Here is a 25,955-nt window from a genome sequence, read left to right on the forward strand (position 1 = left end):
ATTTGTTTGTTTTGAAAAATCATTGTCAATTAACTTACTGGTATATCCAGTGCTATCAAAAGGTAAGTAAATGTAATAAACAGCAAACTAAAAGGTGAATTAAAATAACCACTCAGCTTTCACTGAGTCTTTTCTTATGGAGGAAACTGTAAAAATAAATCTCACTAGTATTTGCTTTGCTTGACAGCATAACTGAATAGTAACCAAAGTAGCCATATGTGGCCCTTTATATAAAGCCTCAGAAACATGCACCTTTTGAGTAATTGTGCTTGGCACACATATTTTTGCCCAATAAATGCTGAATGAACTTTTCCACTAATGCTGGATTTGGACTAGGCCAACCAAATTCTCACAGACTTTAATTTAGCCTGTATTTTACAAGAAAGAGGGGAGACAGGATAAAGAATGTAGTCTGTGGTTCACAAGAGAGCACAGCTAATTCGCCCAGTATGAATATGATCGTGTGATTTACTAATCAACTGTCCTCTATCAAGCCCATTTACAGAAACCTAAAAACAGTTATCACTAGCCTGTGGACTTCTGGTATTGTGGAGGGTGAATGTCTAGAAGTAGTGCCCTTTTCTAGAACTCTGTAATAAACTCGGTTTTTCCCCATTTTTTTTTTTCAGTTTTCACAAATCGTTCGTAAGGTTCTCTGTGGCATGTAAATGCATATATTAAGGTCTAGAATTCAGAAATTGCTGTGGCAGGGGGAGCTCAGGGCCCTTATAATTGTCATTTATTCATTAACCAAATATTAAGCATCCACTGTGTATGTCAGGCATTAGTCTAGACATTATTTTCTCCACAAAGACCAGTGGAGAAAAACAAAGCTTCTCGCCCTCCTGGGGCTTAACATTCTACAGGGCGAAAACAGGTACTAAGATCAACACGTAAGATATGTAAAATGCCTGAAGGATAAAATGGGAAAGGGGGACAGGGAACATGCAGTTTCAAGAGGGGGCCATGGAAGTCCCGAGGTGACATCAGAGCAAAATCCTGAAGGTGAGGGAGCAAGCCCTGTGGATTTTGGGAGAAAAGAGTATGGCACATGGAATAACAGCAAGGGCAGAAGTCCAGCTCGCCAGAATGTAAGGGCAGGTTCTCCCCCAACCGCGCGCACTATTTAAGGCCACGGTCAAGACTTTGGCTTTTCCTCTCAGCTAGATGCGATGCCATTGCAGGGTCTCGAGTAAACGAGTTAACAAGACCCGATTTAGTCTCCCGAGTGATTTTTGAGGCAAATGGAATAACCTGAGTGCAAATTTCCCCCATTTACTTTGGCGTACTGGAAAACACACACGAATACATAAACAATACAATTAACGTATAACCTAAATTCATGAAACTGGAACACACATCTCGTCCCGCTTGAATAAAATTCGCTTACCTACTGCATTTTAAAAGAACAAAGCCCCCCCCCCTTTAATTTACACCAACTTAACAGAGAACTGCGCCAAGATAAAAGTTTGCTACAACAGGAGACCACAAGAAGCATGGCACTGTACACACAATCACATCTGTGCTCCAGCCTCGTGCAGTACCTCACTGTTTCACATGGAAAGAGGACGACGTTGGAAACCGGCTGGCCGCAGCCCCCGCCCCGGCAGCCCACGGTCGGCCGGTGGCCCGCGTCGCTGCGGGCAGCTCTCCCCGGGCGCCCGGCTCCACCCACACCTAGAGGGGGGCGCGGACCCGCGCACACCGGGCCCGCCGCCGGCCAGCTCCTCGTTCGCACAGCGTCGCCTACAGGCCTTCATCCCGACAGTTAGGGAAGAGCCAAAACCACCGCCAACAAAAAGACCGCATATTTCCAGAAACCAAAGCATCACAAACACGATCCCAATTCAATCCAGCGGGGAATCTTCTTCACCTCCAAGGGTTGCGTTCTCACTCCGCAGAAATAATGCAGACACGGGCGTAGAGTGCAGTCTCTCCAGGGGAGAGAAGGTGTACGATACATCCATCCGCCAGACTGCAGAGACACCATTTAAAAAATGCACCGTCGCCGTCGAATCGCGGGCGTCCTCTACGCGGCCGCCCGGAGCTCGGCTTCCTAAGCTAATGACCACCAGCTGGGTTAGCGAGCCGGGCCTGCGAGCCGAGCCGGGCCGGGCCTGAGCGCCCCTCACGCCCACGACCACCACAGAACTCGGGCCCCGCTCGGGTCGGCCTCCGGGAAAATAAGGACCGGGGAGAGCCGGTGCCGCCCGTGCCGCAGCGAAAACACCGCTCCGCAGGATCGACAATAAAAGGCAACATCCGCAGTCGCTCTGAGGAGGAGAAGGGCGCAAAGGAGAGCCGCCACCGCCTGCCGCCGGCCCCGGCCTGCCCGGGCGCGGGGTGGTGCGGCGCGGCGGAGGACGCGAGCCCAAGTGGCGGCGGCAGCGGCGGTGGCGGAAGTGGAGTGGGGAAGAGGGGGTGGTTGTTAGTGTTTGGCGCCGGCGGAGGGAGTCATTCCTGCAGCTGCACTTCCGGTCGGCATTTTGTTCTGAGAGGGAGAGACGGAACGAGAGAGAGACACACACAGGGCTCCTTCCCCCCCCGCCCTCCCCCCCCTCCCTCCGTCGGTACCGACTCACCCGACACCACCAAGCCGCAGGGAGGGACGCCCCCGCCGACAGGAGGATTGGTTCCCGGGCCGGCGGCGATGCCCCCCCGGTAGCTCGGGCCCCCGGTCGGGTGTTTGTGAGTGTTTCTATGTGGGAGAAGGAGGAGGAGGAGGAAGAAGAAGCAGCGATTTGTCTTCTCGGCTGGTCTCCCCCCGGCTCTACATGTTCCCCGCACTGAGGAGACGGAAGAGGAGCCGTAGCCACCCCCCCTCCCGGCCCGGATTATAGTCTCTCGCCACAGCGGCCTCGGCCTCCCCTTGGATTCAGACGCCGATTCGCCCAGGTAAATTCCTGCTCTTTATTTCGGCGGCGGCGGCGGCGGCGGCGCCAGGTCCTCAGCGTCTCTCCTCCTCGCTCCCCTCCCCGCCGTTTCCTTAGCGGCCCCAGGTCTCCTCCACGGGCGAGTCTAGAGTTCGCTCCTCTCTGGTGGCAGCCGCCCTGGGTGGCGGTGGTTTTGTACTCTCTCCCGGCCGGCTCCGGTGGCGGGGACTGGGCTCCTGCCGGGCGGCCGGGGAGGCGTAGGCCCGGCGGAGAGTGCAGGCCGCGGGCCAGCGGAATCTACTTGAGCTCGGGGATTAGGAGAGCTCCGGGCTGAGCGGAGCTACTGCTGGTCGGTGACAGGCCTCGCCCGGGAGAAGAGCCGTAGCTAGTGAGGAGGCGGAAACAATACAACTAACAGCAAATGTGCCCTGATCGTCCCCATATTTACAACTTTCCTGGTCCGGGAGTGGGGAACGTCCCAGTGAAACAAACAACCCCCCTTCTTCCCCCTGTGACCCCATGAAGGGAGGAAGTAGTTTCAGTTAGTGAGACAAATGTAAATACTCAGACACGGATCCAGTGGTAATTCTTGCCCTGTGTAAAACTTGTTTGGACATTAGAAAGTTAATAAAGACTCATTTTCTTTTTTGAAAGAATTAAATTGCCCACATGAATATTTAATATAGAAAACCATAGTGTGGTAGACACTGCATATGCTCCCCCCCCCTTCACCAAGAGCTTTTATGTTGTTGTTTGACAGTGTGTGTTGCACATGGACTTTTATTCAAAGGCGAGTGTAAAGTACTTGACAGGTTTACCCTGCCACTTTAGATTTGTGTGCGTTATATAAGGACAATTTTAAACGACTATACATGAAATACTCAGGTACTTCCTGATCTAAGCGTGTAGAAGCATAAGAAGAATATTAAGTGTTTTGAGAATTGTACCGAGGTACAGGTAAAACCCATTTTCTCTAAAAGTATAGAAGTGAAGTTGTGCTTAAAAATCCCAGGGAGGTTAAAAAAAAAAAATGTAGAAGGTGCCATCCTTTCATGTCAGGGCAGATCTTCTTGAGGTCCCAGGATTGTCATTGGCTGTTTGTGCCCATGATGTTTGACTGTGTAATGAGAGAGGTGTCATTTTAATAGGTCAAATGTATCTGTAAATGCTAGAGAAAAATATCAGTTCTGCCTTAACAAATTCTAGTTCACGAGTAAGTAAAGTGTTCAGAGGTTGTTTATTGAGGTGTTGGAAGGGTAGGTTGGTAAAAGGGAAAAACAATTTAAAACTGCTCAGCCATACAAATTGCATAGAAAAAATAAATGTACCTGGCATTAGACTATTTTGATACTTTGTCTCATATTCACTGAAGGAAAACTTTCACTGGTTAGAATGAAGCAACACTGATCAACAAAGTCCCTTGTTTTACTAATGGGTGTTACATTAGTTCGGATTTTTTGTGTCTCATCAAATTATTGTCATTGTAGAATAAGTAACTTTTCTGAAGGTTATTTTTGAGTTTAGCCCTGTGCTTAAAATAAATTGTTGCGCATTTCCAGCAAACGTATGGGTAAATGTTAAAAAGAGTGAAGTTAATATAGCTGTCACGTACTAGGCATGTTTTTAATGCTATAAATCCGTGTAGTAGTCAGTAGCGTGTCCGTGATTTGTATTGGTCAGGGAGCAGTTTGAATTTTAAAAAGCCTGAAGCTCCTGCTGAGCCCCAATCCCGGCCTCCCTCCCTCCCACTAATCTCCCATTCCTGTCTTTGTGCTGCCTGCTCCTGTTAGACACTGTTTGCTACAGGGCCTCAGGCCTACACTGGGTGGGGGGCAGGCGAATGGGGGCTTGCTGGGGGGGAGGGAATACAGAAGGGAGGGAGAACACTTCACATCTTAAGCAGAGGGTTTGGGACTTGGGGGGTGCGGGTGGGTAAGGGTTTCAGTATGAATGTTTGAAAGGCCCTTAAATGAACCTGTGATGCATTTACAACTTTTATTTAAATAAAATACGGAGATGTATGTCAAAGGATGAACGTGTTTCTCTACTAAAGGTAATGGAAAAGAGGAGTTCTGCTTGTTTAGTTTTCAACAACAGAAGCAACTTACTTTTAGTTTTATAGTTAAAGGGAGCTTTCTTACACAGATATTTGAATCAATGTGTTAGATATCTGTTTCTGTGATTGATTTTTTTTCTTGTGACTTTGATTAAAGTGAATTAGTTCTTACCAGATCTTATTTTCCCAATTCTACATATTTAGTGTTTTGTAAGCAATACAGGTTGTGTGATAGCTTTCATTAAGATAGTGTAAACATTTTAAAGTAAATTGAAAATAATTTTTGTTTGATCCAAACCAATTATATTGGTTATTTTTAAAGGAGGAAACATTATAAAGCTCAAAACAACAACAACAAAAAAAAACAAACAAAAACCCCCTAAACTTGAACTTTAAAATTTTTGACAACTTAGTTGGAAGGAATAATTTGTATTTCCCTAGAGATTATAAATACTCTGCTCTACCTCTCGTGTATTGGTTATCTGGATAGTCACCAGTGGCTATTTTTGTATTTCTACTGTTATTATTTTTTTTAATTTAGTGAAAGAAGACCCTGTAAGTGTTCCAGTAATCTTGTAATGTTAGTTATATTATTTGGAGAAATAATTTCTAGTGTTATTCAACAGTGTGGTTCATTGTTTCTCTCGAGTCTGCAGAGATACCAATAACTTATAATAATTACTTGAAAAGAAAGTAGCTTTAAAGTAGTAAAAGCCTAATAAATCAAATTAAAATTGGATATTAAATACTTAATTATTTTTAGTGTTTTGTGAAGAGTATGTAGGATGCTTCTTCTTGGAACCATTCAGCAATTTGTTTACTAAAGTTATTGGAAAGCATTTTGAGCCTGTGCTAGGGATCATTATAATACTGTCCCCTTTAAGAAGAAAGAAGTTGTATTTGAAGAAAAACTGTCTATTTTAGATTATCTTTGGTGATGAAAAGTGAAAGTTTTTAGTATGGTAGTAAACCAGGTTTTGTTTTTTGCATAGCAGTCATTATTAAATTTCACAAATACTATGAGCAAAGCTATACCAATTCAAATATGAAGTCTTTTTTATTTGGAGCCAGACTAACCAACTCAAACATGTATTTTCTAAAGCTAGTATGTTAATTTAATATTTAATATTTTGGTACTAACCCATCATCAAACTTCTATAGAAGCATTTGAACCCACCATATTTTGGCATACCCTATATTTATGTGAAAATCAATACGAGTAGATAAAAACTAAAGTTTGATTTTGATATAATTTCATTTAACTTTCTCCACCCATTGCTTATTAGGAAAAGGATAATTTGTGAGTAATTCTGGAATTTTAAAATATGATTTTAGCTTTATATGAAGTGATTGTGAAGACTGGGGTAAATAAAAATTCCTTTTAGAAAAATGTAACTTCAGTGCTGTTGATCACATTTATTTGCTATAAAATGAATAGGAAATTACTGAATGGGAACTTTATAGAAACTTGGTAATGAACTGTTTAGATGCAGATACTTATTTTAATATCCTAAGCATATTAAGTTGGCTTTGGTGGTAATTTATGGTACTACATAGCCTTTAAAAATAATTTCAAAATATACTTTTTAAGCACAGCTTTTCTGTTTTTAGCAGTTGTCATTTATAATTATTCTTTGAGTTTTTAAAATGGTTCTTTTTCAAGGTGACCTGAGTTTATTTTTAAATATTCCCATTTCCCTGTGAGAGAAGTGACCAGCATGATTTTCATTTTTGATGAAAAACTTGATACTCAGAGGCCACGTGATTTGTGTCAATTCATGTAGTGAATGCTAATAAGGGATTTTCTTGCTCTTACCAGTTTTTTTATTAGATTATTTACTTTAAGGAAAGTGTCAGCCCTGCCCATGAAGCTAGGTATTGCTGTTGCTCAGTGCTGACTCTGATACCTTATGTGACTTTTCCAGTGATCAGAGTCCAAGGTGCTTTTTTCTCTTCTTCTTCTTTTTTTTTTTTTTTAAGATTTTATTTATTTATTTGACAGACAGAGATCACAAGTAGGCAGAGAGGCAGGCAGAGAGAGAGGAGGAAGCAGGCTCCCTACTGAGCGGAGAGCCTGATGCGGGGCTCGATCCCAGGACCCTGGGATCATGACCTGAGCCGAAGGCAGAGGCTTTAACCCACTGAGCCACCCAGGCGCCTCGCTTTTTCCTCTTCTTTTAGGGAGATATGATACCTGTCTCTTAATTGTATTTTCCTGGTATGAAGATTGTACTTTTACATTAGAAATCCTGACTTTGTATGCATGTTTGGTGTTTGAATGATTGAATTTATTTACATTTTGTTCCTCTTTAAGAATGTAAATCAATTAACTATATTTGTAATAAATATATAATGACTCATGCAAGTGTTTTTATGGAGTGGAATTTTAGTGTTTCTAGTTGATAAATACCATGTCTTGGGGCACCTGGGTAGCTCAGTTGGTTAAGCATCTGCCTTGGGCTCAGGTCATGATTCCAGGGTTCTGGGATAGAGTTCCGCATCTGGTTCCTTGATCAGGGAGTCTGTTTCTCCCTCTGCCTGTCACTTCCCCTGCTTGTGTGTGTGTGCGCCCATGCTCTCTCTCTCTTTCTCTCTCTGACAAATCTTTAAAAAGAAATAATAAAAATAAAAATACCATGTTTCTATTTAGTCATCATTATAATTTTGAAAAGTATTTTATGTGCTCAGAATTTTTTACCCAAGTAAGTAATAAAAATGATTTTAGATATTTAGCTTATGTATTATTTTGTTTGGCGTAAATCTAGGGTCAGTTTTAATGAATTGAGTTTTGTCAGAATGCATATGTTTTAAGGCATATTTCTTTCTTTTTCCAAAGTGATGCTGTTAGGAGAGATTATTTCTTAATATAGCATTGCCAGCTAGATAAGATTTTGAGGGCTTACTATGTGCCAGGAACTGTGTTAAGTATGCCCCAATAATATTATCTCATTTAAAATAAGCTCAGGAAATAGAAACAGTAATCCACAATCTACAGATGAAGAAACTGTGGCTGGAAAGGTTAGAAAATTGCCCATTGTCTTAGATTAGTAAATGATCATCTGATTTATATTTTTTCTTAAGGATTTAGGATTCCACATTTCTAGTTTTAATAAAATCTTCATTTTTTTTGTTGCTCAGTTAATTCAGTACTTACAAGTCATATAGTCAAGGAACCTGTGTACTTTGGGCAATGAACTAAAATAGAATTCAGAGTGTATATTCTATATATAATATTTTTGAAATCACCAAATCTTTACTACCTTGTTTTTTAGTGTTAAGCAATTTGTGTAATTTTTACTGTTTAAATTTTTTATTTTTATTGTTGAAATTGTCAAAGCAATGATTTCTAGAAAGGGAAAATTCAGCTTCAGAGAGTGATTTCATTCATGGAAATGTATGTGACCAATTGTAATATAGTAGATAAATCTATAAATTAGTATAATTAAAAATCTAGTGTTTCTATAGCCAAAGAATGTTAATCCTTTCAAAATCATCAACTTGGAAGTTGTGCGCTTATTTTAGAACTTTTGCCATGCAATCTTACAGGGATTCGTTTAGTGAATATCTTTAAAGCCTTTGAGGTAGTCTTTTTTTTTTTTTTTTTTTTTTTTTTTGTCCTTAATGGCAAATCTTTATCTTCAGGGGTGATTTTGAGTTTTAGAGACAGTAAAAAGCAATTTAGAACTTAGTTTAAGAAAACTGAGATTTAATAAGATCTTTTTTGTGTGTGTCAGATACTGTATTGAGTGGTTTACATTTGTAATATGTAATATTTTTAAGAAAATATTTTATGTATTTACTTGACACAGAGAGAGAGAGAGAGCACAAGCAGGGGGAGCTGCAGACAGAGGGAGAGGGAGAAGCAGGGAGCCCATTGTGGGGCTTGATCCCAGGAGCCGAAGGCAGGCGCTTAACTGACTAAACCACCCAGGCACCTCTGTAATATGTAACGTTATTGAGTGATTTCCATCTACCATGAATCTTCAGGATATATGAATCTGATTGTGTTTCTTATTCTGAGATATTTGAGAAAACTGAGGTATAGAATGATTAAACGACTAGCCGAAGGTCCCATAGCTAACAAGTGGAGGAAAGTAGAGGAAGGACTCCAAAGTTGATGCTTTACCTATCAGCCTTAACCACTATACTCTTTATCATGTTTGAACCTCTTAGCTACCCAGTGAGGTTAGTGATGTGTTCTTTTTTTTATAGACAAGGAAGTTGAGGCTCTTCATGTTTAAGAACCTAGTCCAGGGTGGCAAATCTAGTAACTGTTAGAGGTAGGACTGCAACCCAATATATCTAATTCTAAAATGTCTTTCCGTTCTAGCGCCCTGCCTCTTCAAGATATATAATACATTTTTTGATGAAAAGTGTAGGCTTCGCTATAAAGCAGTGAAACTTTTTATGTCGTATAAAGAGGAATTCTAAAATATTTTGGTTAGTTATAAATGATTATTTGATTACAGTCTTTTATGTAAAATACCTTAGTTTATACCTCATATAATATACAAAATGTATACACAAATACGCATTTAAGTAGGATATTTATTTTTAAATATATGCATACTGTATTTATGGAAATTGGCAAAGTGTGGAAAAGGCACTTTCTTTTTTATGATATTGTGATTCAGTTATAAAAATGTCAAGCATTAAAAAATATTTCAAAGAATACATTAAACTTCCAACATGGTTTATGTAGGTAGATTGTTTTGCTATCTTACATGTGTGTAACATCAGTTAACATGAATGTACCAAACTTTTAACGTGTTCTTTTATGTATGTTTGCCTTTGGCCAGAAAGGAGAAACATTTTCAGTGTACAGAAACATGGAATTAGCATTAATTAGTTTACTAAAATAATTTTTTATCCCTGGTCTGTGAGTGGACGTTTTGAGAAGTAACACAGGTAAGATTTTTATATCTCCTGAAAAATTCAGAAGCTGTGACATAATTTTGAAATACTCAATTCCTTTTTGTTGCATTTATTTGGGTCATTTGTACTTCTCAGTCCTTTGGTCTTATGCTGATGAAATGTATACTAGTTTTAATAGGAGTACTGTTTTGTTTTGTTTTTTAAAGATTTTATTTATTTGACAGAGATCACAAGTAGGCAGAGAGGCAGGCAGAGAGAAAGGAAGGGAAGCAGGCTCCCCGCTGAGCAGAGAGCCTGATGCGGGGCTCGATCCCAGGACCCTGGGATCATGACCTGAGCCGAAGGCAGAGGCTTGAACCCACTAAGCCACCCAGGCGCCCCAGGAGTACTGTTTTTTAACAAGTTATTGATTCTAGGTACCTGAAGAACTTATAGTGCTTAACACACTAATGAATTATTAAAATATAGTTTACTCTAAAAATACTAATCTTTGATTTTATATTTAATCTTTTAATTTGCAAAACGAAAATGTCCTTGAAATTAATCCTAATAAGGAAAATAGATCACTGACTTTTCTGAACACTTCTACTTCTCAACCTTTTCGAGTATTTTAAACTGGCTTTGAGTTGTCTTTATCTGATAGAATTGTAGGTTGCCAATTTCCATCTAAAGAAATTGATCATCTGAGTTAGGCTATATGTAATTTAGTTTTTCCTTGGTAAAGACCAAGTTGAAATTTTATGAGACTGTAAATTGGGCATAACTCCACCTCCCTTTTAAAAATACCATTCTTAAAAAATTGATGCACATGGCATGTCACCCCCACCCCTGCAAGGTTCTATGTCTCAGAAAACTTCAAAGTTGAAAGTTGATGTGTAATGCCCTAAAAGATACTGTTATCATTCTTTCCCATTTGAGAAAAGAGTTAAGAAACCAGTGTTCGTGCCATAACCTACCTTCAGACATACATAACATATGCTTTTAATTTAACTATATTATTCATTTTACTTTTTCCTCTTTCCCTTTCTTAAGTGTTTCTTCCTATCTCTGTCACTTTGTCCTAAGCGAAAATTTTTTAAAGCACAGTGAATACAGTTGGTGGTGTTAATGTGGATGTTTCTGTAATGTATTATTTTCCTTCATGAAACATTGAGCATTTTGAAAGTCCTCAAATTCTGAGATCTTTGTAAGTTCAAGATGCTAGTGAGAAAGTATTGATTATTAACTGTGAAAACATATTTTTGTGTACCAGTCCTGCTTTCTTACATAGACATGTGTTACTTCTTGAAACGTCTACTCATAGACGGGAAATTTATTTTAAGGAGAAAGAGAAAGCATGGCCTTTTTTTGTGAAAGTTTCTCTGGTTATTCCATGTCATAACATTTGTTAGTTTATTACTTGTATCTCTTTGATAAAATAATTTGTTTCTATGACTGTAAGCCATACTAAGCCACCAGCTGAGAGCAAGGAGACCTGCATTACTTTCATCTTTATGTCTGTAATAACATCACAGTGCTTTCCCTGTTTTGCAAGTATTCAATACATTTTTGTTGAACTGATTGATTAGAATTGAACTATATGAAATTTACTAAAGATACATTTCTAAACCTAAGATTAGTAAGTAGCAAGTATATGTGCTAATTTTGAAATATAATTGTCTTAGATATATATGTGTTCTTAACGCTTCTTCCTTCTTGGATAAGACCACTTTGTTTACATACATCCCAACAATGCACACATACAACTTGTGTGTAAAAATAAAAACTCAGAACAGAGTTCCTTTTTTAGTTGTTAGCAAGGACTGTAAAGTATACGAAGAGTTTTTTGTTTGTTTGTTTTTGTCCCTTGGGTGATAGAATTTGGAATAAGATACTGAGGGAAGGTATCCAAATACTCTCTTGTTTTAAGCTCAAGATTGATTTATTATAGTTTTAATCTTCTTTGCTAATTTATGAATTGTGTATAGTAACAGTGTGGATAAGTTAACTATGATGAAACATACATTACAGTACATTAAAAATGCTATTCATGGATGCCTAGGATGCACAGTAAGCATCTGCCTTCGGCTCAGGTCATGATTACGGGGTCCTGGGATCAACCCCTGCCTGCATCGACCTCTGCATGGGGCTCCCTACTCAGTGGGAAGTCTGCTTCCTTCTCTCCCTCTGCCTCTCTCCCTGGCTTGTGCTCTCTCTCTCTCTGTCTCATTCACTCTCTCTCAAATAAATAAAATCTTTTTAAAAAATGCTATCCATATAAAATAGTGCTATTCATATAAAATTTTAGATGACTGAAATTTAAAAATTAAAGTGAAGCTTATTGAACTGTACTTTACACAGTAAAAGTCACTGTTTGAGGTACACAGTTTGATAAGTTTTGACAAACATGTTCAGTCTCGCAACCTCCACCACAATCAAAACATAGAATGTTTTCATCACCCCAAAAAGTTGCCTTATGTCCTTTTGCAATCAGTTTCCTACCTCTGTTCCAGCCCCAGCAACCACATGTAATTTCTGTCTTTATAGTTCTGTCTTTTCTAGAATGTCATATAAATGGAATCGTACAGTATGTAGGCTTCTGTGGTAAGTTTCTTTTGCTTAGCATAAGGCTTTTGAGATTCCATGTTGTTGCATATATTAGTTTGTTAGTGACTGCATTTTGAAATTGAATTAGAATACCTTTTAACTTCGGTACTACTGTCAAAAACTGTACAGCTTTGGGTATTTCTCTCATTTTGTGGCTACTTTACATATATACTGAATTTATGGATGTATTTATGTATGCATTATGTATGTATGTATGTATTGGACATAATGTTACTTGCCCATTTTTACCCCTCACCTCCAAAAAATTTGTAATTGGCGTTATTAGTAAGTGACATTTATTTATATTAGTTAATTCTGTCAAGTTAATGCTCCACCAACCAGGTAAAATAGACATTGCCCTCTTTTTCATCACAATTAAAATAGGTAGCATCACGTATTTTGAACATCTAGTACATAGAAACTGGAATAAGAAATGAGGGATGGTAGAAGAATAACTTGTCAAAAATTGAGTTCATGTTTTAAGTTTAATTGGACTGACAGAAGATAGGTGGGGCATTAAACTTACATCAAGTAAGTTTAATGGAAGGAAGAAAGAAAGCACAAAGCCCAGAAAGGTTTGTTATTTATACTAAAAATAGAGCATCAGTTATAATGAAGAGCAGTTAATGCCCCTCTTTTAATGCTTAAAGTGAGAGAAGCAGTGCTGTTTACTGAAGTTGGGGCAGATAATGAGTAAAGGACCATTTTCTGGTCATTTTATTTGACCACTTTTTTTTTTTTTTTTTTTTTTTTGCCACTCCCTTTTTGAAACGCCTTTCTCCCTTGGGTCCAGGGATATCTGTCTTCTATTTTTCTTCCCCTCTGTATTTGACCTCTCATTTTTGACTCTTGCTAGTTCTTCCTCTTCTCCTCACCCCTTAAATATTGGTATTCATTCCCAAGGTGGTTCGTAGGCTTTCATTCTCTTCTCCCTTCCTGTTAATCTCATCTATTCATACGACTTTTTGTGTGTTTGTTACCTGGATGCTGATGACTGATAGATTTATCTCCAGAATGATATATTTCTCTCTGAGACAGATCCATCTGTCTACCAGGCACCTCCTGATGTCCTGTAAATACTGTAAATTCAAAGGTATATAAATCTGCACTCATCCCTCAGTTGTTCCCTACTCTTCCCACTATCCCCTCCCAAAAAAGAAAAGCCTATTCTTAGAACAGTGTGAAGTAGGTGAATGTTTCCACCGTCACCTCAGCTCCCTAAACTGAAAACTTGGTGATAATGCTTGACCCTTTTCCTTTACTGTACCTTTAACCCAGTTGTTCACCCAGTGCTGATGTTTGTTAGCATCTCTGAGTATCACTTCAATCCATCCCTCCTCTGCTGTTTTTGATTCGTAGAGTGGGTATATATATACAGCTTGTCAGTTGGAATAACTTCTAGCATTCTAAGACGACAGCAGTTAGTGTTGGGATATTTTTTATATGCTTGGGCTCTGGTATTTAAAATTAAGGTATATACATGATGCTTGGGTGGCTCAGTTGGAAGAGTATGTGACTCGAGCCCCACGTTTGGTATAGAAGTTTCTAAAAAAAAATTTTTAAATAAAATTAAGGTCTAATCTTTATTAACATTCATGCTTTATCGCCTAAATGAGACTGTTTTCTGTACACGTTTCCACTAAATCAAATTTTTGGGGCTTCTGACTTATAGTCCAGTATATTGACTAGAATAGTTTGCTGCCTCTCTCCTTTTAGAGTACTGTAATTCATAAATGTGTACATTCGTTTCAATACGGTGTTTACATATTAAGGAGCAAAATCTGAGAGGAAAATGGGAATGTTGGAGGAAAGGGTAAAGGAAGGGCTTTTAAATTAACTTTCCTAAAATAAATAAATAAACAAACAAACTTCCCTATACTATGGAAACAAGTTCACTTGATTAACTTTCACTTTTATTACAGATAACAAAATTAAACAAATGCAGTGGGATATGATACCGTTCAGTTGCTAGGCATTCAAACATTTTTCATGGCAAGAGTCAGATATATTATAACTGTATTACTTGTTAGTGAAGTTATTGCTGGTGGTTTTGTATAACCTTAAAATGTTTCCTCCTTAGAATAAGAAGTTACTCCCTTCACTCCCTATTTGAACAAAAGGGTCTGCTTAGAGTTACTGGTTTAAATGATCCTGAATATCTTTTGTGAAGGACACATTACAATGTGATGCTAGCTTGAAAAAGTAAACCTGTCTTCACTATATCTAGAGTTTATAACTTAAATAATAGGTGCTATATTTCACTCCAGTGCTAATTAACATGTTTTTGAGAAAATGGGATCAATCTAAAGGCAGTTTATAAAGGCTGATGGGAGAACCCTGTCTTTATTGAGTCTTTGGTACCTTGTACATAGCAACCACTCAACAAACAATTGTTGAATAAATGAATTTAAATTATATTTCAGTTTTGGGGCTCAGGACTAATTGGACTGATAGAAGATAGGTGGGGCATTAAACTTACATCAAGTAAGTTTAATGGAAGGAAGAAAGAAAGCACAAAGCCCAGAAAGGTCATACAACATTTAAAGTAAAGAAGTAGTATAATTTAGTTAATTGCTTGTATTTGGACAGTTACATTTGCTTAGCTGGATAAGAGAAAAATCTGTATACAAGTGTTTTGGGTTCTTTCTATTCTTTTATTTCTGCTTCATCTTTGCTTCTGGTTTCAAGTATTGTCTCTTTACTTCCATCCTCACTGCTAAGGGAGAGATTTGTAGGTTCAAGGCTAAAATGACCTGCAAAATCCAGGTATACAAATTTAGAATCGAGAGTTGGTGGGAAAGGGAGAGAAGTGTAGTTTTTCAGTCTTTTCCGGTTACTCAAGGTTTGTAGTGTATGTCAGAGTGCCATTGCATGTCTTCAGTATTCAGATGAAGAGGCCTAAAAACTAGAATTTAAAATGACTTACAATTTGCAACAAGTTTGTTTGTGACTGTCCTAGGCTGTAGTTTAGTATCTGAATCTCTAATATGCTGTCTATCTGTTGAGCCATGCTGCCACCTACATGAGTTATCATATGATTTTTGTGATTCTGATTGTTTTCAACTAGAAGATGGCCACCAGAATTTTAGTGTTCTTTATAAAGACTTAATAGTACATCAGTTCTCCATTTCCTTAGTTTTTTTTTTTTGAAAGTAAAATTACTTACAGTTTTCTGGTATGCTAAGTAAGGCTAAATTGTGGGATTTATAACTTGGAATCTTTTAAGAATTTCAGAGTTAAAGACTTTTTTTTTTAATATAAGCAGTGCGGAAAAAACTACATGGTGTTTGGAAAATAGGAAAAATATCTATAATCTCATATTTTTGGTTTTTCCTACTAAGTTTTTAATAAAAATATTTATATGAATGTAATTTTAGTTAAATATGTATTCATGGTATAAATTATACATACATCATCCTGTTTTCTCAAGGTTGTCTCATGAAGGTTTTCTTCCTTTCCTCTGTAGTGTTCATAATTATTTAAAATGTTACCCGAGGGCACCTGTCTAGCTCAGTCAGAGGACATGTGACTCTTTTTCTTTTTTTTAAGATTTTATTTATTAATTTGAGAGAGAGAAAGAGAGCATGAGAAGGGGGAGGGTCAAAGGGAGAAGCAGACTCCCTGCAGAACAGGGAGCCCAATGTGGGACCAATCCTGGGATTCCAGAATCATGACCTGAGCCATGAGCCAAAGGCAGGCTTAACCAACTGAGCCACCTAGACACCCAGTGGACATGTGACTCTTGATCTTGGGGTTGTGAGTTTGAGCTCCATGTCGAGTGTAGAGATTACTTAAATAATAATTTTTTAAAAACTTAAATAAGTAACCCAATAGTTTTGTCAGAGGATTAACCATAATTTCCTTAGTCATTCTGTTGGACATTTTATTTGCTCTCAGTTTTTTCTGTATAAAAATAAGGTATTGGAACATCTTTACATGTACTGTTTTCCCCCTTTGGAGGTTTCCATAAGTGGAAGCTGGACCGAAAGTTTGAACATTTTTATGGCTCTTAATGTGTTTTTCCAAAAATAGTAATAATATGTACTTCCATAATCTGGACTTTCATTCATGTTTTAATTCGTTCAGTAAATGCACTTTTTTTTTCATATAGATGCAGATTCCCTGATAAAATTATTCTTAGGTTGTTTAACTGCTCCTCTTTCCCATTGTTGTGGGAACTTCTTGATGATGAAAATCATAGACTTTTTCAAACTGGGTATATCATTTGGAGGTATGTAGTGAAACTAGCATAGAATCTAATTTAAGCTAGCTGCTACCCAGGTGACATTTAGGCCAGTCATTAAGCTCATTTCTTCAACTGTAAAGTGAAGGAGTCCTCCGGTGTTCTCAGGTTTTAGGATTTTTATGGGCAAAGCAAAAGGAAAGAAAGGAATTTAGATAAATGGAAGAAGGGAGTAAGTAGTCTCTAGAAGTAAAGTTGCAGTTAAAGGATCATCCATCTTTTATTAGCAGAAAATAAAACAAAACAAAACAAAATGGTAAGGAGAGTTCTAGATTGGAACATACTAAAAAGAAAGGTAAATTTTTAGGTAGATCCTAATACTTCTAATATCTGAGGCATGAAATATCTAGTATGGTGTGGACATGGCCATGATCTCACACCGTTCTCTTATTCATCAAACATTGATTGTTACCTATGTCTCAGAACATGTAAGATATTAGAGATGGTGAACTAAAAGACTCCGGCCTTGCCTTCAAAGATTTTTTTTTTCTTTTAAGATTTTATTTATTTATTTATTTATTTAACAGAGGAGTCATAGTAAGAGAGGGAATACAAGCAGGGTGAATGGGAGAGGGAGAAGCAGGCTTCCCACTGAGCAGGGAGCCCAGTGTGGGCCTGGATCCCAGGATCCTGGGATCATGACCTAAGCCGAAGGCAGATGCTTAACAACTGAGCCACTCAGCCACCCCAAGGATTTTTTTTTTTTTTTTTTTTTTTTTTTTTTTGTAAGGAGACAGAGCATTAAGGGGAAGGGAGTAGAGGGAGAGGAAGAGAGAGAATCTTAAGCAGGTTCCAGGGCCAACATGAAGTGTGATGCAGGGCTCCATGCCAGGACCCTGAGATAGTGACGTGAGCGAAAATCAAGAGTCAGATGCCTAACCAACTGAGCCACCCAGGTCCCCTCTGGGATCTTAAAGTCTAATATAGACAGATAAATTATATTACAGTATTAAGATTGACTAAAAAGAGCACTAAGAGAAATCACCTAATTTGGACTAAAGATGAGGTGTAAACTAAGCTTTGAAAGCCATTAATTAGATTTGGGAGCCTAGGGGGCTGGGGCAACAGTTTGATTTTGGAAACTGAAGATGCTCAGATTCTTGGAACACGGGGCTAAAAAAGGAGCATGCCATAATATTTGAAGCTGCAGAGAGGGATAGAGTTCACATTATGAAGGAATGTATATGCCTTTACAAATTCTGCATCTTACTTTAAAAGCATGGGGAACCAAGAAATTATTTAGTAATGAAGTATGTTTTGTATTTGAAAAGTATTTTTTTGGCAGCGATGCAGAGATTAGCTAGTAGGCAGAGAAAAGAAGGCTAAGGAACCTGATTACAAATTGATGAGGTCCTTAGTTAAGACGGTGAGAATGTGGAGGAGGATGCTAAGGAAATAGCCTGGATGCAGTTTGGTATTTTTATGTAGGTAGATTGGGTGGAGAATGAAAAGAGTCAAGGATGCTTCCTTGATTCTCAAGTTTCATACTTGTGGGGCTTGGAATGTGGAAGTTTCATTCGCTAATATCAGGAATATAGGAGAAAGTTTTAAGAATTGTACAGTGGTAATGGGGAAGAAGGGAGGGAGGTGATATTACAGTTTTAGGCATGTCAAGTCTAACCAGCCTGTGGGACATTCATGAGTCAGGTGGACCTGAGAGTCTAAGTACTTCAGGTCTTTAGAACTCAGAAGACATTAGGCTTTTCTTTGGCAAAGTACATAATTATGAATTGGTCTAGTAGAGGATTATTTTCATGAGGAAAACATTTCTAAATCTATGTAGGCTCTTTAAAAAGGACATGTAAAATTTAACTTTAAAACCATGTTGAAATCCTGGGATTCCTTTGTTTTCTCATTTGAGAATATCCAGTATAATAATCATTTTGTTATTATAGTTCTGATATAGATATACACATTAGAATTAGCACATAGCTTTTAAAGCTAGCATAAGTTAAATGACATTTGACTACCTATGAATAAGAATATAGTCCACCCAGAGAAAGACAAATACTGTATGATTTCACTTTTATGTGGCATCTGAAAAACAAAACAAATGAATAAACAAACAGAAAAGCAGGAACAAACCCACAAATATGGAGAACAAACTTATGGTTGCCGGAGGGGAGGGGAGTTGGGGGGATGGACAAAATGAGTGAAAGTGAGTGGGAAATACAAGCTTCTGGTTATGGAATGAATAAGTCAAGGGAATAAAAGGTAGAGCATTGGGAATACAGTCAGTGGTATTATATTAGTGTTGTATGGTGACAGATGGTAGCTATACTTGTGGTGAGCATAGCATAATATATAAACTTGTTGAATATGTTGTATATCTGAAACTAATGTAACATTGTATATCAACTATACTTCAATAAAAAACAATTTTTTTTAAGAGTTTATTTATTTATTTGACAGACAGAGATCACAAGTAGGCAGAGAGGCAGGCAGAGAGTGAGAGGGAAGCAGGCTCCCCGCTGAGCAGAGAGCCCGATGTGGGACTCCATCCCAGGACCCTGAGATCATGACCCGAGCTGAAAGCAGAGACTTTAACCCACTGAGCCACCCAGGGGCCCCATAGAAAACAAGTTTTTGTTTAAAAAGATACAAAAAAGAAAACAGCCTAAGAAACATTATATCACTTTTCATATTTTAGACAGAATAGACAGTGAAAAATTTAGTGGCTTGGTCAAATTGTTGTAGACACTAATGGTTATTTGAAAATGACTTTCGAGGCTGACCTAGATATCTCTAATCTTACTTAAATCAGGGTTAAAGGTAGTTTGGGTGATATACCATGTGTTTTTGTTTTTATTTCTTAAATCTTACTTGGTTTAAATTACCAGAAGAGAACAATAATACCATTTCTTTTTGAGGTTTTGCTTTTCAGTTTATGGATCATACATTACTATGAACTGAGCATAACAAAATGAATGTTCTTATATGACTGTTTTCTATTGTACAAGGCTCTTCCTAGGGCCTTCCTTTTAGCTTAATCAGAAGACTACTGCTTTGGTTAGTTTTATGCTGAATCCATATACATAATGAGACCTTTTAGTGAGAACTATGTTACTTTCTCGTGGAGGGATTATCTTGACAAATATAATTAAGGGTCTACTTTTAGAATAATTAAATGGCAGTGGCTTTTTATTTAAAGTTATCTGCAGGAATAAAGGAATATGTGTGTGTGTGTGTGTGTGTGTGTGTGTGTATAATATATATATTTTAAAGGAATCAAACTGATTTATCAAAAATAATTGACCACATGTCATAATGTCAAAATGGAAATCATGCTTCCTAGAACCTAAGTACATTTAAGCAAATATACTTTTCTTTTGTTTGATTTGGTTAAAGAGGTGGCATAACAAAATTATCTAGGAAATTTTTCCAAACTGTAATCCTATTCTGGAGATTTAAAGTAAGTTTGTGAGTTTCTCTGTTAGTTCTTCTCTTAAGCTTTTTAACCATTCCACAAGAATTAATTGAACACTGTATGCTTAGCAATGAATTCTAGGCATGTGATATTAAGATTTTTTTTTCAGCCTCCGTCCCAAATTTTTCGTGGCTGCCTAAAAGATCCCTCTTTTGTTCTGTTCTGTAAAAGCATTATTTGTGAAGCATAAAGGGGCAAGAAACTGATGAGTGGAATTATTAGTAAGTTAGAATGACAAATAGAATGGAGAGATGTGTTGAATCCTGAAGAATGGAGGGGAGTTGCTGGATACTAAAGAGAACATAGAACTGAGGAAAGAAGTTAGCTAGCAGATACTATAAATGAATTTGGCAGAAGAATTGTTAAGAAATTGAAGTAAAAATTTTAAGATTTTATTTATTTGAAAGAGCGAGAAAACGCACGTACACACCTGCAAGCACAAGTGGGAGGAGGGGTGGACGGAGGAGCAGACTCTGCTGAGTGCAGGATCCCAGGACCCAGAGATCATGATCCCACTGGAAGTCAGATGCCCAACCCACTGAGCCACCCAGGCGCCACTGAAGTAAAAATTTTAAAATATATATTTTAACAGTACTTAAAATACAGCAAAAAATTATGAACTGACTGGTCTGTTCCTAAAGGTGGCTTATGTTTAAAAAGTTTTCTAAAAAGTCAAATGTTGGATACATACTGCTTCAGAGTAACATGTAGAATGCTTAGAAATAGTTAAGTCCTCAGCAAATATTTGTTACTTTTATTAGTTGACAGCTGCCTTTCTCATTGTGATTTGATGAAAAATATATCCATGTCAAGTATATTCTTGAATGAAAATCAACTAATTTGTGACATGTATAATTATTAGGAAGGAAGATATTTGATAAGCAAAGAAAAAGTAATCAAATTGGCTCAAGTTCATATGGTATTGAAATATGAATACTTCTTCCTAATATAACTTTGCTGTGTACCCCAGATCAAGTGAGATGTTCCAGATAATAAGTACCTATACAGGAACTTGATTTAACTCATCTCTAATATCTAATATCTAAAATTAATTATGCCTCCAAAGGTGGTGTTAAACTATTATGCATGACAGTATACATATATGTATAATATATAGATGTGTATCCACTATATTTTGATAACTCATTTTGTATTTTCTTGCTTTATATCTTTTAACCAGAACATTTATCTCCTTTTTTCTCTATCTGTCCAAATCCTGCCTTCTTTCTGTTGAGATCTTACAGATTTTTTGGTGGTGATAGTGGGAAGGTAGCATAACAGAATTACCTAGGCTTTTTTTTCTCCCCAGGCTTATAATACTTTCCCCCTTTTCTCAGCCCCCCAATTCATAGGATCTCTTTCTTTTCTAATACATACTTGTGTGGCAGAGTTAATTATTTAAAGTTATATGTTGACTTCTTACATTTTCTTATTATATATCAAGCTATAGTTTGTTTTGTTTCATTTTACATTGTTTGTATTATCTTCTCAATTAGATGTAAATTTTTTTAGGGCAGGATCTGCCTTTGTTACCTGGTAAAGTGTTGTGCCTGGGGCAGCCCTTAGCAAGTGTTTGCTGATAACGTATGTGGCTCAGCTGAACTAGATTTAAAAGATTTGGAAACTATCTCACATTCTCACAAACATAAAATTCACTCTTTTAAATTGTGCAGTGGTAAAAATTCAGTGATTTTTAGTTTATTCATAAAGTTGTGCAACCATCATCACTGTCTAGTTTCCAGAATATTTCCTCGCCCAAAAAAGAAACCCCATACCCATTAGCAGTCACTCCCCGTTCTTCCCTTTTCCAGCCTTTGGCTACCAGAATTCTACCTTTTGTTGCTACAGATTGCCTTATGCATAAGTGGAATCACACAGTTTGGCCTATTTGTATCTGGCTTCTTTCACTTGGTCTTCTATATTGTAGCATGTATCAGTACTTCATTTTTTATAGTCAAATAATATTCCATTGTGTGGATATACAATATTTTGCTTAACCTTTTTTAGTTGATGGACGTTTGGGTTGTTTTTACCTTTTGGTTATTATGAGTAATGCTGCTATAAACATTCATATACAAGTTTCTGTATGGGCATATGTTTTCACTTCCCCTGTGTAGATACATAGGAGTGAAATCTCTAGGGCATGTGCTAACCCTATAACTCTTTGCAGAACTGCCAGACTGTTTTCCAAAGAGGCTACATGATGTTAACAGTTCCGTTTTCAGTGTTTGAGATTCACATTTTTTTCTGCATCCTCACCAATACTTGTTACTCTGTTTTTGAGTGTAGCTGTCCTAGTGGGTGTGCAGTAGTATCTCATTGTGGCTTTGATGTGCTAATGATATTGGAGCATCGTTTCATTTGCATATTGGTCATTTCTGTATCTTCTTTGGAGAAGTGTTTCTTCTTATCTTTTGCCCATTTTTAAATTGGATTTTCTGTGTTTTTATCATTCAGTTAAAAGTTTTAATATATTCTGGGCCCAAGTCCCTTTTAGATATATGATTTATAAATATTTTCTTTCATTTTGTGGGTTATTTTGTCACTTTCTTGATAGTGTCCTTGGAATCACAAAAGTTTTTTATTTTAATGATGTCCAGTTTCTCTGGGTTTTGTTATTGTTGTTGTTGTTGGTTTTTGGTGTGTGTGTGTTTTGTTTTGTTTGTTTTTTGGTTGGTTGTGCTTTTGATGTCCTATTTAAGACATTTTAAGACATATTTAAGACCTATTTAAGTCCTGTTTAAGACCCTGTCTAACCCAAGGTCATGAAAATTTATATCTATGTTTAGTTTTAGCTCTTACATTTAAGTCTCTGACCATTCAAGTTAATTTTTTGCATGTGGTATCAGGTAAGGGTATAACATCCTTCTTATACATGTGACTATTCAGTTATGCCATCACTATTGAAAAGACTATTCTTTTCCTTTAACATAGTATTGGCACCCTTTAACATAAGAGTTTATTTTTGGACTGTCAGTTTTATTCCATCCCATCCACTATAAGGGGTCTAACCTTATACAGTATCATAGTGTCTTAGTTCCTGTAGCTTTGTAGTAAGGTTTGAAGATAGGAAGTATGAATCCTCTTGTTCTTTTTCAAATTTTTTTTATATTTTTGGATATCTTGCATTTTCATATGAGTTTTAGCATCAGCTCATTCATTTCTGCAAAATAGGCAGCTGCAAGGGGCACCTGGGTGGCTCAGATGGTTGGGTGTCTGCCTTTGGCTCAGGTCACGATCGCCAGGTCCTGGGATCGAGCCCCACATATGGCTCCCGGCTCAGCAGGGAGTCTGCTTCTCCCTCTCCCTCTGCCCCTCCCCCTGCTCATGCTCTATCTCTCTGTCTCAAATTAATAAGTAAAATCTTTTTAAAAAATAGGCAGTTGCAATTTTGTAAGGGATTAATCTGTCTATAGATTAATTTGGGGAATATTGCCATCTTAATTAAGTCTTCCCATCCATAAGTTTGGGGAGCTTTCTCATTTTTTTAGGCCTTGATTTCTTTCACTGAAAATGTGTTGTAGCTTTCAGTGTACAAGTGTTGCACTTCTTTTGTTAAATCTATTCCTAGATACTTTTTTCTTTTTGATGCTATTATAAATGGATTTTTTTAAAGAATTTCATTTTGAGATTATTTATTGGTAGCGTATGGCAGTACAATTGATTTTTTTGTATAATGATCTTGCATCCTGTAAGAATTCCTTTATTAGTTCTAATTCATGCTCCTTTTTCTAAGGAGAATTTATGCTTATTCTTCAGTATTGCTCATTTTGCCCTTCTCCAACCTTCCAAATACTACTACGTTCTACAAGTAGCTACAAGGTAGAATTTTTACTATTTGTCCAATCTGGTGCCTTTGTGATTGGAAAAACTTGTGCACATATGAAAAGTAAGATTAGATAGCTCAGAGGAAAATTTGTGGTCATACTTTGTCAGAATTTTCAATTTGTGGTATAGGATTAAAAATTGAGGAATTGTGGTCTAGTATTTGAAACAATTTGTTTCACCTGAAGTAAGGGGCCAGCTCAAATGTATGTTGCAGAATAAATGTCTATCTTAGCAATATGTATAGATGGATGCAAAATAAATTTTCTTGGTCAGTAACTTCAAAAGTCTTCATCTTCCACAAGTGATTTTCAGTAGTGTGTCTGGAAAGTTTAAGTTGTACAGGAAAAAAAGAAAAGAGTGACTAGGCAAAGAGGGTAATGTGATTAGGGAAAGGGGAGAGAGGCAGGGAGGCAAGATTAATAACTTGATTTTTGTTAATACAGTATTAGGATTTAAATAGATATCTGCTGATTGGAAACAAAAGAGGAAACAGTGATAATGGATTATTCCTCAAATTCAAACTTCTGTTTTTTAGTCTGAGTCAGAGTTGAACCTAAATGGTAAATACATACATAAAAAGATGTTCAACCCCACTAGCAGTTAGAAAAATGAAGAGGTATACACTAGTTCACTTTATGATGTGTTCTTTTGATCGAAAGAAGATTAAGTAAGTGCAGAAGTGCCTTAAAAGTGTGCTTTATTTAATAAGTTTTAGCTCCCTTTCTCATTAATGTTGGTCTTATCACTAAGCTTTAGGTGTTATAATAGATATAAAGATGGGTAGTTCTTTCTATTTTTTAAAATAAACATTCTGAAGAGCTTTCTATATATTATCGTAATTAATACTCCCAGAAAAAAAATCTTGGGATAGATTTTATTTGCTTTTCATAGGTGAGGAAATTGAAGCTTAGGAAGTCAAAGTTACACAGCTTGAAATAGGAAGAAGGCAAATTTTAACCCAAATTTTGTTATTCTAAGACCTGGGCTTGAACTCTTAATTGCTGTACTAATACTGCTTGTCCACTCTCTTGAGGAGCTTACACCCAGGTTAATAATATTATGCATAATACTAACATGATCCTTAAACTATTAGTAACTTACCCAGTTTTAAAAGTGAATTTTTATTTTACTTCAGAAAATCTCGTCTTTGCTTTTGGAAATCAAATCAAGTATTTGCCTATTCTTTTAATGTTGTATTAGCCAGTTGTTGTGGTTTCAGTAATTTCCTTGGTGTCCTCACTTTGAAAAGTTGGTTCATGAAACTTGTGGAGTAGGCCTTTGAGTCCAGAAGGTAATTGACAGATTCAGTAAAAGAGGAAGTCCTGGGAGAGCTCCTTGAATAATTTTAGGACAAGAAGTTACAGCTTAAGGGCACCTCTGCACCACCCTCCCCCTGCCCCTCGCCCCTCCCACCCCCAGCCATGGAGTCTGCTTGAGATTTTCTCTCTGTCCCTCTCTCTCTCTGCAGTTCCCCCTGCTCATGCTCTCTCTCTCTCTCTAAATTAATTAAAAAAAAAAAAAAAAACTCGAGTTGTTTTCTCTGTGTTGAAGATTTCTGTTTTATCCTCGATCTTATCAACATAGAAGAATAACAGGTGTAATGTGATTGCCTTATGGGTAGTTAAAAATGAATGTTTATTGTATTTCTTTTTGATTGAACCTATATGGAAGTTTTATATCATTTTTTTTATGTGTGTTACACCTTTCTTGGGGAATCTTGTATTCAGTGCAAACCTTTTGTATCAAGTTTGTATCAGATCAACTTTGAACAGTAGGATTTTATAGAAGGAAATTCAGTTTTAAAAAAATTATCTAAAACTTTGGATGGTGTTGTGCCCTTTTAAAATAAACTTTTAAATAGGTTTAAAATAACCACTAATAGACTATTTCCAAAGGATTGCTTTTGATGTCTTGGGTCAGAGACATAGTTAGCTCCTAGTTTTGTGACCTTTTTCAATTTTAAACCTCAGTCACCCCTTCTATGATCATTTGTTTATTCATTTCAGGCCACCCTCTTTTTTCCTTTCTTCTTACAACAGTAACTGCAAATCTCTTTCTTCATGCCCT

General features: G+C 37.3%; 1 protein-coding gene across 5 annotated transcripts in view; it reads left to right on the forward strand.

The window, feature by feature from the left end:
- The first annotated feature begins 2,550 nt into the window (after nucleotides 1-2,550).
- The window catches only part of NIPBL (NIPBL cohesin loading factor), a 198,427-nt gene continuing 175,022 nt past the window's right edge, over nucleotides 2,551-25,955 (forward strand). For all 5 annotated transcript variants that reach the window (XM_032851342.1, XM_032851344.1, XM_032851343.1 and 2 more), the window contains exon 1: nucleotides 2,551-2,895. The gene's annotated coding sequence lies outside the window, so the exon portion shown is untranslated. The remainder of the gene's footprint in view (nucleotides 2,896-25,955) is intronic.

Source organism: Lontra canadensis, unplaced genomic scaffold (genome assembly GCF_010015895.1).
Source record: "Lontra canadensis isolate GAN:19392208 unplaced genomic scaffold, GSC_riverotter_1.0 scaffold5, whole genome shotgun sequence".
Lineage (NCBI taxonomy): Eukaryota > Metazoa > Chordata > Mammalia > Carnivora > Mustelidae > Lontra > Lontra canadensis.